The sequence below is a fragment of the Gobio gobio genome, assembly GCF_949357685.1.
Source record: "Gobio gobio genome assembly, chromosome: 15".
Classification (NCBI taxonomy): Eukaryota; Metazoa; Chordata; class Actinopteri; order Cypriniformes; family Gobionidae; genus Gobio; species Gobio gobio.
The window spans coordinates 42,145,727-42,160,359 of NC_137108.1; the positions used below are offsets into that span (position 1 = coordinate 42,145,727).

A 14,633-nucleotide genomic window follows, 5' to 3' on the forward strand; every position below is an offset into this window, starting at 1 on the left:
GGTCAGTAAGAAATTAATATTTTTATTCAGCAAGGATGCATTGCATTGATCAAAAGTGGCAGTAAATACTTTTATATAGCAAAAAATGATTTCAATTTCAAATAAATACTGAATCACGGATTCCACAAAAATATTCAGCAGCATAACTGTTTTCAACATTGATAATAATCAGAAATGTTTCTTGAGCAGCAAATCAGCATATTAGAATGGTTTCTGAAGGATCATGTGACACTGAAGACTGGAGTAATGATGCTGAAAATTCAGCTTTGACATCACAGGAATAAATTATATTTGAAAATATATTCAAATAGAAAACAGTTATTTTAAACCATAAGAATATTTCACAATCCTTTTTTTATCAAATAATGCAGCAATGGTGAGCATAAGAGACTTCTTTCAAAAATATTTAAGAATCTTACCAAACCCAAACTTTTGAACGGAAGTATACAAAAACACAAAGCCCCTCTACACAGCAATTTGATTATTGGTGGCCACTGAGTTCCTCTACCATTTTTGACTTGAACAGGCCATAGCTTTTGACACTCTGACAAACAAAATTAAAAATGAAAAAAATAAGCTGCCTCCCAAATTTGACCAAAAATGATTTCTTGCCACTAAAAATGGACATTCTTGCAGGCATTTGATTTGTATTTCATTCACCATAATGCATAATGCATCACATCGTGAAAAAAGATGCATACATCTCTAAATGGACATGAGTTTTAACAAATTACACTTTGATACACCCACATCACATCAGCAACAGCTGCAAGTGCCTCATTTCACCTTAAACAACGAACTCTGACTGAAACTGCACTGCAAATTGCTGTCAGTTTGAACCAAAGTCCCATTAACAGGATATTTCACCCAAAAATTTAAATTATCCCATAATTTACTCACCCATATGACATTCTTCTTTCAGACGGATACAATCGAATACAAGTTATATAAAAAAATGTCCTGGCTAATGCAAGCTTTAAAATGGCAGCCCAAAATTTGAAGCCTAAAAAAGTGGATTCATCCATTATAATCCATATTTAAACTTTTATAAAGTAAAATATCTAGCTTCTGGCGGACCGCTTTCCATGTCAACTTATGAAGAAAGTGTAACGCCTCTCGCAGTTCAAAATGCTTACTCTACATCCGACGTCAATATCGCGCAAGTTACCCTTTTTGAAGGTTGAATATGGAAGGTGGTCCGCCGGAAGCTATATATATTTTACTTAAATATGGAGATTTTTCTTACAAAAACCCATCGATTCGCTTCAGAAGGCCTTTATTAACCCCCCGGAGCCGTGTGGATTACTTTTACAATTGATGGATGCACTTTTTTTAGGCTTCAAATTTTGGACTGCCATTATAAAGCTTGGAAGCATTTTTTAATATAACTCCAATTGTATTCGTCTAAAAGAAGATATATCAGTCATATACATCTAGGATGGCTTGAGGGTGAATAAATCATGGGGTAATTTTTTTAGGGGGGGGGGGGGTGAACTATCCTTTTAAGGCCAGCCTTTTCACTCGGCAGCCAACTTTGAAATGCTATTTCAGTCATGCAAGTACAGCTCCTAAATATGGAAACATCAAAGTCTCCAAAGCTGTTCACCAACCTTTTGATGAAATTTCATATTTTAAATTACCAATGAAATCTGACAACAACTGTCTCATAAATTTTGTTTCTAAATGCTCAAATCATGACAAAAACAACTGCATTATTCGCCATATTGCATTTTTCTTTCATACATATTAATTTGAGTGCACCCGTCTTAGTATATCTAGCCTTTGGTTTGAACACCCATTTATTGTAAGCATTCTCAAACTATCCTAAGCAATGTCTAAAAACATCCCCCTTGAAAAAATACTAAAGCTAAAAAAACACTAGCTGATCTCACAAACTGACAAGTCAGACAATCACCCATTCACCCATCTCTAGGTGTCCTGCTCGTCCTTCAGTTTAGCCCAAATTCTCACTGATCACAGATCTCCCAGCATCCTCTTTTAGATCATTTGTTCGATGCCCGTTTAGAGTCTTATATAACAATGCAGGCATCTTAGGACACTGTTTTGCACTAATTGGACACCCTCCTCCTCTCCATATTTAAATTCTTTATCTGCGTCTTCTTCGCAGAGAACACAATCTGCTGATAGGGCTCATTTTTCTCAGTTCTTCATTGTTCTCTTGAGCTGTGCTTTGATTCGCCGCAGCATTAATCACGCAACGACCCTTCGTCGTGATCTTGTGTACCCAAGCACATTTCTCATGCATTAATCACCCACAAGATGATCGCATTCTACACAGACGGCTGCACTGATGGGACATTCATTAGCCAGACCTGATACGGACCCTATTAACCCCACCCACCCACACACACACACACAACCATCTCATCAGAAAGCTATTCAGGTGTCACTGACGATGCTCGTCACACTGTCATCTCTTATGCGTTTAGCTCAGTAAAACATTCAATAGCTGTATTTATCATACGCAGCTCTATAATTTCCGTCACAAAGTGGAGGTGAACATCTCACATGTGGTCGAATGAGATGCTGTTGAAATCACGAGCATTTCTTTTATTTTGAATGAGGTCTGATTGTACAAGCTGAATGTACGTTGAAAACCCACATAAAGAGAGCACGTCTACTAGTGATGGGCGTGTTCGTAACAAACTTTTGCGAATCGTTTGTTTCTAACCAGGGATTTGAGTGAAGTCACGTGATTTCAATAAACAAAGCTTTGTTGCGTCAATCGAAATCTTTGTGAATCCACATACCAGTGTCTATATGTTCTTTATTTTTATTTGAAGACATTCTAAAGGCACAATATGTAAGATTTTTGGATTCAAATATCCAAAAACCACTAGAACAACTGGGCCTGTCGCGAGAGTCAATAAATCAATTAATCGCACGATTTAAAAAAATTAGCTCAATAATTTTCCCAGCCGCAATCATTTCCAGCGTCCGTTTTTATATCCATTTTTGCCGAGCGTTACATTATATGATCACGCTCTTATACATGTAAATGCTTCTAAGCACGACAAGACACAAGAATGCGCTGTATGTCAGTGTCCTGCTTAACCCTTTAAGACCTAAGGGTATTTTTACAATAAATTTTCCGCCTGGTGTTATTTACTAAAAAAGCTTGTAAAACATCAACCCTGTTGTGCACAGACAATTGACACACCTCTTTTTTTTCAAGACAAGTTGCTCTGTCAGTATATTTGTGTTGCATTGATGTCACCTGAATGTAAAATAAGTTATGGGACCATAAAGACAAATGAAAACATAAAATGGAAATTGAATCACTCAAATATTTATTGAAAACACACACAAATAAATAAAAGCTAAGCATATTTCCTCTGGAAAACAGTTTGTTGAAGTCTTTAGAGTCCTGGAACTCAGGAATAAACATGATAACTTATACAGAACCAAAACTATTTACATTTTTCCAAAAAAAGTCCAGGCGCTTTTGGCCTCTTTGGATTTTGGATATTTACTGGTGCCAAGCCTCAAAACAGTTCCTATCAGGAACTTCTCCTCAAACTTTCTCCTCAAACTTTTTCCTCAAACTTTCTCCACAAAACTACTAAAAACTGCAGCGCGTCTCTCTCTCTCTATCCTCAACGCTAGCCGTGCGTCTCTCTCTCTTCACAATAAAAGAGCTGTGGTTCATGCGTAATGACGCACACCAACGTGGATGACGGATCAGCCTGTCATTGGTCAAACCCTCATCCAAAATGGCAGCTAGCATCGCGCTAGCGGCAAAAATGACGGAAAATGTATAAATTATGGACATCAAGTGGATATATCTTGGATGTAAGCGTTTTGATTTATTGCTGAACAGCTCCAAAAAGATGCACATGTTCCAGGCTGGATAGAAAACTTTCTGTAAAGGCTACAAAGACACCAAAGACACCCCCGTGATGGCTAGCTCGTTAGCTTTCTGCTGGAAAAAACGGTAAGAAAATCGATAAAAGTTTCAAAATAATAATAAAATAATATAGATATTTATCGGAGGTGCCGTGTGATGTCGTGGGCGATGCCGTCGGGCTCTGAGGGTTAATCAAGGGACCCTCTGACACACACACACACACGACGCACAGACTCGCGTCAGTCTTTTGCTCATGAACAAACAATAACAACAACACAGATAATTTTGAGTATTCTCATATTAGGAGTCTTAAATTAGTTAAATAACGTCTTAAATGAACTTAAAGACTTGTGAGGAATTGAGATTCACGGGACAGCACGTGAGATCTGCGTCAAGTTCGTCAGCGGCCGCTCTTAAAGTGACAGGAGCACTGATGATGCCTGTCATTAATGTTCATCAAAGAACAACGGGAACAGAGAAAAGTGTAGCTTTAATGATGATTCATCTATATTTCACTTATTATTTATGCAGTTAAGAAAAGTGTTTGATAACTATTATATTTCTGTATATGTCTAATAGGGAAGGCACAGGTAAAAATAACATTTATTATAATGGGGTTATGTAAAGATTGTTTTAAGTTCACATAAATTAAAAGTCGTTTTTTTAAAAGCCTAATAAATGTTGAAATTGGTAGCTTTCAGTTATACTGTAATGTAACGTCATCATTAATGTTTCATAGAGACATCAGTGATACTGGCCTTCATTCATAAAAACATGACAATACAACACATTTAAAATATGCTGTCAATAAATTGTTTCTACATTCATTTGGAGAGTACTTGAAATTATTACAATATCAAAACATTAAAAACGTATTAATCGTCATTAATAACAGAAATTTTTTTGATTTATTAGTTGTTTTTTTTAATTGAATCCCAGCAATCCTACCTAAAACACAATCATCTGTTGCAGTTTTCCAGCTGTTTATTAAAGTGCATTTGTTTGTTAACAGACTGAGAGTCCTTTCCTTTTTTTGTTTTGTTCATTTATTGTGGATATTTAAAATGCTTACCGTTTTCAGTGTTAAATAGTCTTTAGAAATACAAGTTTATTGATCTTTGAAAAGGTGTACCTGCATTATTAAGCCATTATCATTATTTTAGATGAAAATGGTCTCAGAACGACAATATTATCGTTTATCGCAATTATTTCTTGGCCAATTTATCGTCCAGCAAAATTTGTTATCGTGACAGGCCTAAGAACAACGTTATATATCTTGTTGATTTGTGTACTTGCATTCTCCCAAATGTTTCCAAGAATGTTTAAATCCAGAGGAATAAGCTATTTTAACCAGGACACGGACCGTGCGTCACCTATCAATGACATCATACCTGCGTTACCCTCGATTTCCGGATTTATTTTGTAGAAACCAAAGACACTTTAATATATTATGTGTTTTATTAGACAGGCGAGCAACTGTTTGGATTCATTCATAGACAGAAAGCTAATAATTGTTATATAGCTCAACACAGTTAGTCTTATTTCTGTCAGGACCACTATCGTCAAAGATGATTGATTGACTATTAGCATATAGTTTGGATTCGCGGTATGGTTCTGTTGTGGGCAAGAACTCCCTGCGCATCCATGCAGCCTAGCATGGATAAGAGCAGGGAGAGCAGCAATAACCCCCCTTAGGGAAAACAGAACAGAACCAACATAATGTATTGCAGATCTCATTAATATTGATATTAAGGCCCAATTCCATTTCTACCCCTTAGCCCTTCACTTTTCCCTACCCTTTCGTTTTGCGCGTTCATGTGAAGGGGTAGGGGTGTCTCGATTCTCTTTTGGCTGGAGTGGTAGGCGTCAGGGGAAGGGCCAGATATTCCTTCAAACAAATGGTATGAGGAATTTCGCTGCATACACAGACTACCGTGCTGCAGCTGCTAGAATGCGTTATGTTGCCCCTCGGGATCGATCACTTATGTGTTGCCTGGCTGCCAGTTTCTCCGTAACTTGTAAACACAAATTAATAATACAGTTCAAAGAAATATCTGGTCATCCTTCATAACGCAGTCGATACTTACATCACGTACGTAAACCGTAAACGCTTGCGTTACCAAGGCAACAACTGACTCGTTTGTATTACATTGCAAAGAGCTCCGTTATCGCAGCACCACAGTAGAAAATAAAACCATATCCATACCGGCCGGCTCGGATCGGCACGGAATGGAGTGGTTAACAAACAAAGAGAACAGTTTGTCCTGATGGAAAAGTGGCTTCATCTGTCTTGTATGTTCTGTATCATTCTGTATCGTCTTAGGAAACTCGAAGGCTCATGCGTTTTTGAACTAAAAACGAGCGCCGTTTCAAATAAATAAAAGCGCAAAACAACGCTGGGAGTGAGTAATTTGTTAAAGTGCACGCGCCTGGTTTCTGTTAGACGCACTTCACTGCTGTTGAAGCGGAATATGATGACGTATGATGACGTGTAGTAGTGGTGTCCCATTTCTTAGGGGAATATTTTCACCCCTATGCCTTGCCACTCTGTTTCAAGGGGCATGGGGAAGGGGAAGGCACAGGGGTAGGGGTAGGCAAGGGGTATAAAATAGAATTGGGATTGGGCCTAAATGTACAAAATAATTCAGGAATTTAGTCTGATTCAAGGGGAATTAGAATACCAAATCCTGACTGGACGAGAGGAGGAGCTGGGGATGGAGGAGGGTAAATGAGCTCTGGAGAAACGTGATAGCAGCTGATAATACTGAAGGAGCTTATATATGCATGCTGTGATATACGTCGTATTCCTATAGGTAGATGTGATCAGATGCCAGTCAGCTGATCTGTGCTTGACTAACGTGATCTGCACTAAACTGACGCTTTACACTTGATTGTTGAAATCTCGTTTTCTTGATTTACCATGAGTACCATGTTTTACTATGCCTAATATTTATCTAGCTTATTGAAGTGTGCAGCAAGTGTCTCATAGTAGCCACCGAGTGAACGCACAGATTATAACATAACTTTCAACACACTCAAATAATGTATCTATTATGATAAAACAGCGCTGCGTTACCCCACATACGCATGAGCGGAAAAAGCAGAAGCGGCAACTGCGGCATGATAAATCAAAATCAAGGTGTCTTGAATAAGTGACCTCTAGTGGCGAATTACATATTGTGGCTTTAATTCAGTTTTGAGAAAAGTTACTATTGCTATTTACTTATCTATAGTAGAATTATACATTATAATATTATATTTAATATTATAATATTAACATTATAATTGGGTTTAAGATGATCAGTGACAGAAATTATCTGAGATCATCTGACTGACATGTAAAGCAACCAAAAACAGTTTTTGTTGTTTAAATGCACCATTGATTGATTGAAACTACAATAATTGACTGGTGTGGAAAAACCTAATAATTCAAACGAGTGTACAGAAGTGTCAAAAATGTATTGACTGGCTGATTGACTTCCAACTTCCTTGTTTACTCCACCTGACTGTATTCAGCACAGAGATGTAGAGCTTTAAATCATTCAGAGGAAAGAGCACACGGGTCAAGATCAGAGAGGTCAGAGGTCAAACCTGTCTGAGCAGCGATGTGTGTCTCCTCCTGATGGCCGTTAGATGAGTGACCAGCACTGACCACTGAGCCCTGCTGGTCCTCCCATGTCACCTCTTATCATGCAGGTCATTGACACAGAGACATAGGCAGCGTTAACATATACGGCTCGAGAAGACGTGTAGCGTGTCAGAGAAAGCGAGGGATTGGTACAGTGGCCTCAAAATCTATTTGAACACTTAAAGGGTTAGTTCACCCCAAAATTTAATTGAAATGAAATAAATTTAATTACTCACCCTCATGTCGTTCCAAACCCGTTCTTCGGAACACAAATGAAGATATTTTTGATGAAATCCGAGAGCTCTCTGAGCCCTCCATAGACAGCAATATAATTAACACTTTCAAGGCCCAGAAAGGTAGTAAAGACATTGTTAAAATAGTCATGTGACTCCAGTCGTAATGACTTTATTCAACAATTTCTTCACGCCTGTGTCAGTCTGCTATAGAGACAGAGCGCATTTAGGCCACGCCCACAAACAGAACAATGTCTAAAAGCTGATATGTGACAGGGTGTACAGCAAACAAGCTAAAAAACACTAAATTAGTTTTTTTAATTAGTTTTTATAAGCTGCCCCCCTCAGTAAGTTCTCAGTGTTGCGCTCTGTCTCAATTGCTTGTATCCACTTTTTTTGTCCTTAAACGCTCGTTTTTTGGGTCAACAGCTTATAAAAACTTCTGGGTTTTTGGTTCTGGGTTTTGTTAAGCTTGTTTGCTGTACACTTTGTCACATATCAGCTTTTAGACATTGTTCTGTTTTTTTGTTATGAGTCAGAAATGACAAGGACGCCGCTTCACGCAATGCAAAGTCAATGGACAGCGTTGGATTGTTTTCCCACCCGGTTGACGTGGTTTTCAGATTATGACGCGTGTCGCTCTGTCTCTATGCAGTTTACGCCGGTCAGCTCCTGCGTCAGAATCACGCATGCGTCGGGGTGCTCACGTGAACAGCTTCGGCCAATAGTAAGCCGGCGTTCTGGCGTAGCTCTGACGTAACTCGGAAGTGCTGCACTGTGTTAACTACGTCAACAGCGTAGGAGACTGACACAGACGTGAAGAAATTGTTGAATTAAGTTATTTTTGCCAACAAAAAGTATTCTCATCGCTTCATAACATTAAGGTTGAACCACTGGAGTCACATGGACTATTTTAACAATGTCTTTACTACCTTTCTGGGCCTTGAAAGTGTTAATTTAATTGCTGTCTATGTGGGGTCAGAGAGCTCTCGGATTTCATCAAAAATATCTTCATTTGCGTTTTGAAGATGAACGAAGGTCTTACGGGTTTGGAACGACATGAGGATTAGCGATTAATGACAGAATTCTCATTTTTGGGTGAACTAACCCTTTAAGTCATGCTTAAAAGGTTTTGAATGTAATATAATTAATGTGATATTAATTGCATCTTAAGTGTCCAAACACGTTTTGTAATCCTTCAAACTTTTGCTTCACTTGGAAAGTGTGCTTGTGCTACTTTTTATTTTAAATAAATGCCACTTGGTTTGATATTTTGTATCTAATGCAATACCTTCAGACTGGCTTAGGTATTCAAACACTTTTTGAGGCCACTGTATACTTCACACATCAGTGTTTGTTCCAAAAATACAATCTGCATGCGTCTATATTTTATTGTAAGGGGGAGGTAGACGGAATAAATCGGGGACTATTTCTAAGACACTTCAGCACTGAAAGGAGTGAACAGCTCCTTTCTACACATGATTGTGCTCCATCTGCTGGTCAAACTCTGCAACTGCATCCTACTAAGAAATTCCGTCTGTGGAATCGACTGATTTACACTTACATAAAAAATATGGAATTATATAACATCTCAATAATTCCAGTCTGTAGAAAGTATAGACAAAAACAAATGTGTCTTTAACATCTAAAAGTAACTTCAAAATGAAAAGGCTTAACATTTATCTGGCTGTATATGGCTTAGAGCAAAACATTTATCAAGAGACAATTCGATTTTAATGCAACACAATCCGAATTTAATTTAAGACATCTCTAGATGTCCCTCATTATTCACAGCAAAACACATTAAAACACTGACAACCCACTCAAGAGAGATATATGAGAGATGTGAAGAGGGAGAGATTGACCTAGAAACAGACAGAGAGAGAAACCGACTCATCCATGAAGAACTCATGCAAGATCCGCGACGCATCAATCCTTCAATGACAGTAGTTTTAAGAAAAGAAAAGACATTTTAAAGGACTGGGCGATATAGCTAAATCAAGTGCAATACAAGTGTGTAAAATACAGTGAGAATGTCCTTAAAAATAATATTATAAAAAAACTGATAATATTTTTGGTAACACTTTATTTTACAGTGTCCTTGTTACATATGTTACATGTACTTACCATAGTAATAACAGTAAATGATGCATAATTACATGCAACTAACCCTCAACCAAACCCTAATCCTACCATAACCCTATAGTACGTACATGTTGTTAATTAATATTACTCAATACTTAAATATATAATTACACTGTAACTATGACACCTTAAAATAAAGTGTAACCATATGTTTTATAATAATAATACTACTAATATATTATTATTCAAAATATTATCATTTTTATAATATTATTTTTAAGTACATTCTTACTGTATTTAACACACTATACTGTATATATATTTATATATATATATATATATATATATATATATATATATATATATATATATATATATATATATATATATATATATATATATATACACACATATACATTTTATTTTGACCAGGATGGCATATTAAGAAAGAAAATATGGTAAATTTAGATTTCACAGTGACTTTAAAATCAAATGCAAATAAATTATGATTATTTGATATATTGCCCAGCCCCTCAGCCCTTGAAATGTCCCCTCATAAAAGAAAATACATAGGGAAATATTGCAAGGCTACACTGCAAACACACGCCTGGAGAGACTTGCCTTTCCTCCCGTTTATGGCTGGGCCGTTAGGCCTCATCTCACACGCTTTAAAACAACAACAGGAGCAATGGAGTAAAAACAGTGCAAAAATTCCCGAAAAAAAATGCACAAAATATAAGTCAAACTTCAAATAAATCCTCCTGTACACTCATTTTGAGTGTCATAAGAATAATGAGCGAGTATTTCAAACAGCTGATGTAGAGTAAATATCAGAAGGACAGAAAGCAGAGATGGATGCTGGAAAGGTGGCAGACACACTCACACACATACAAACACTTCCAACAGACCAGATCTTGTGACAAATACAACGGATGTGGCAGATGGGAGAGGAGGAAGCGTGATCGGTTGGAAACTCAAGGCTGTTTGTGTTTGTGTACAACAAATTTTTCATTTACAAACCTGAATTAAGGCATGAACTAACCCCTAACCCTAAACCGAAGAAGCTGATATCTATTAAATACACTACTGTACAGGGTCAGTTTATGCATAACTCAAATCTCTGTCTGTCTGTCTGTCTGTCTGTCTGTCTATCTATCTATCAAGTCTGTCTGTCTGTCTGTCTGTCTGTCTGTCTGTCTGTCTGTCTGTCTATCTATCTATCTATCTATCTATCTATCTATCTAGTCTGTCTGTCTGTCTGTCTGTCTATCTAGTCTGTCTGTCTGTCTGTCTATATATATATATCTATCTAGTCTGTCTGTCTGTCTGTCTGTCTGTCTGTCTGTCTGTCTGTCTGTCTGTCTGTCTGTCTGTCTGTCTGTCTGTCTGTCTGTCTATCTATCTATCTATCTATCTATCTATCTATCTATCTATCTATCTATCTATCTATCTATCTATCAAGTCTGTCTGTCTATCTATCTATCTATCTAGTTTGTCTGTCTGTCTGTCTGTCTGTCTGTCTATCTATCTATCTAGTCTGTCTGTCTGTCTGTCTATATATCTATCTAGTCTGTCTGTCTGTCTGTCTATCTATCGATCAAGTCTGTCTGTCTGTCTGTCTATCTATCTAGTCTGTCTGTCTGTCTGTCTATCTATCTAGTCTGTCTGTCTGTCTGTCTATATATCTATCTAGTCTGTCTGTCTGTCTGTCTATCTATCTAGTCTGTCTGTCTGTCTGTCTGTCTGTCTATCTATCTATCTATCTATCTATCTATCTATCTATCTATCTATCTATCTAGTCTGTCTGTCTGTCTGTCTGTCTGTCTGTCTGTCTGTCTGTCTATCTATCGATCAAGTCTGTCTGTCTGTCTATCTAGTCTGTCTGTCTGTCTGTCTATCTATCTAGTCTGTCTGTCTGTCTGTCTGTCTGTCTGTCTGTCTGTCTGTCTATCTATCTAGTCTGTCTGTCTATATATCTATCTAGTCTGTCTGTCTGTCTATCTATCGATCAAGTCTGTCTGTCTGTCTGTCTGTCTATCTATCTATCGATCAAGTCTGTCTGTCTATCTATCTATCTATCTATCTATCTATCTATCTATCTATCTATCTATCTATCTATCTATCTATCTATCTATCTATCTATCTATCTATCTATCTATCTATCTATCTATCTATCTATCTATCTGTCTGTCTGTCTGTCTGTCTGTCTGTCTGTCTGTCTGTCTGTCTGTCTGTCTGTCTGTCTGTCTGTCTATCTATCTATCTATCTATCAAGTCTGTCTGTCTATCAAGTCTGTCTAATCTAATCTAATGTCTGTCTGTCTGTCTGTCTGTCTGTCTGTATATATCTATCTATCAAGTCTGTCTGTCTCTCTGTCTATCTATCTAGTCTGTCTAATCTAATCTAATCTAATCTGTTTTTCTGTCTATCTGTTTATCTAGTCTAGTCTCATCTGTCTGTCTGTCTAATCTAATCTGTACTGCACTAGACAATTAGCTAAAAAAGTAAATGAATGAACAAGATTCATACTTCTCAGATTGTGTTCCTGAGAAGAAAAAAAACAGTAATCTCATACGTGTCTCCTCTAGAGTTTCAGAAGAGCTTACATGTGCCAAACTGTAAGTATTCACATTCACAGCTCTTATGATTTTACTGTATGTCAAAGACTGCCAGTCTATTTGTATTTCTCCTAAATATTCGGAGACAAAATGATATTTAAATGACAACTGCACATGAATAATATTTTACAACAACATTTGAGAAACGTTGTGAGCAAAATAGAACAACACGTCGGTAAATTCAACCAATGATTTGGACAAGACAAAAATACTGTGACTACTTTTAAAACAAAAATGGGAAAGCAAAAATACATTTGGAAAATTCTCTATCACAACATAGAACGATCACTGTTACAGTAAGACAAAGGGAAATCAAAAAACTACCATTGTTTATCACATAAACACGAAGAGTTTGCAATGGACCTGGCTTCATGACCTCTTTTAGAGAAAGCTCTGACGGAGCATTTGATGCGTCCGCAATGAAGAGGAAATCTGACTTCTGAAGCTGAGGTTAATTCTAAACCCGTCTATAGAGGAAATGTCAGCTCAAGACCATTGCAGAAAGGTTTAATTCAATCTTTCTGACAGATTAAACCTTCATGGACGGTGTTACACACCTGGACAAGGCTCAAGTTCTTCATCTCCATCTTCTGAGAGAGGAATGAGAGAGGGAAACATCAGAGCGCACATGCACAACTAAACCACGCATGTCATTTACATGACCATGTGTGTGGCACGCAGTCAAATATAACCACAGGAAGTGACTGCCACACAAACTGTGTCATATTCAGCCAATGAGGGTAATGGTGTTGTGATAATGTGTAACAATCCCTGAAAAACGACACTTCACACTGGAAACACTTCTGCTTTTCAAACATTTCATATCAAACTTAATGCAGTTGATATGTTTTGTTATTTACTGAAATGACCAGCTTTGTCGTCACACCAGTTACACCAGTCCAATAGAGTCAATCAGCACGGGTTTACCATCACCAATCGAGTCAATTTCCCCGTGGGGGAAAACAAACTCTGATACCAAATGAACTTATGTGGACAACAGTAACCAGGGCTTGACATTAACACCCGCCATCTGTAACTCAGTATAAAAATATAGACATTATAATATCTATATGGCAGTTTTTTATATGCTTATATTTTATTTACAATTTTCAATTGTAGTCTTTTAAAAGGCATCTGAAATAACAAACTAAGTGCAATTTTCGATAGACGTTGATACTGAAATACCTAAGCCACTTCCAATACTCATTTTCCGCAAAATAGATACACAATACCCTCTTTCATCTCTCCGACAGTGAGTTGACACACAAACCCGCCTCCCCTCACTCACTTGCTTCATTTGCTCCGGATGAATATTGTTGGTGTTCCGGATGAATATTTCGGTGCGGGATTGCGCATATTGCACATAATTTTACTCATTCCTGCTCACATTCACAAAAAGCCACCTCTCAGTACTAAATTGAGTTATTTTTCACTGCTTATTGCACTTAAACAGTCAAATACACACAAAATAATGTCCAAATGTCGGTCTTGGCGAGTATGCACGTAAACAATCAGTTATGTTTTAAAAAGAAAACGCATGTGTAACAGCATCCGTGCATTCGGTCTTAAAGTGACAGCAGCCTAATAAACCTGCTGTCAAATTATGAGATAATATTTAAAATATCGACATGGCAGTTTCTCCCATGGTATTAATGTTAAAATTGTGGCCAGTTAAAATACTGAGTGGCTAAAAACACTAGCCACTGTGGCAGGTGAGCAAAAAAGTTCATGTCAAGCCCTGTTTGGCACAAAATGTGATTTTTCCCCATAATCTTGACATCAAAATGAGAGTTTTGGGTAACACTTTATTTTACAGTGTCCTTGTTACATATGTTACATGTACTTACCATAGTAATAACAGTAAATGATGCAGTATTACATGCAACTAACCCTCAACAAAACCGTAATCCTTCCATAACCCTATAGTAAGTACATGTAGTTTATTAATATTACTCAATACTTAAATATATAATTACACTGTAACAATGACACCGTAAAATTAAGTGTAACCGAGTTGTGTGTGTGTCCACCAAAAGCATAATGATACAGAATATCTGCGGAAGTGTTCTGATTTCACAGAGAGTTTGTTTCTGAATATAAAAATATAGATACACTATAAATTATTTGCTCTGACCCTTGTTTTAAATGATTTTGTTCCATTGTTGTGCTTGTTGTTGTCGTCTGTTACTGTTATACAATC

General features: G+C 37.2%; 1 protein-coding gene across 1 annotated transcript in view; it reads right to left on the minus strand.

Annotated features, from left to right (window-relative positions):
- rims2a (regulating synaptic membrane exocytosis 2a) overlaps positions 1 to 14,633 on the minus strand; it is a 159,634-nt gene that overhangs the window by 72,966 nt on the left and 72,035 nt on the right. The gene's annotated exons all lie outside the window — the stretch shown is intronic.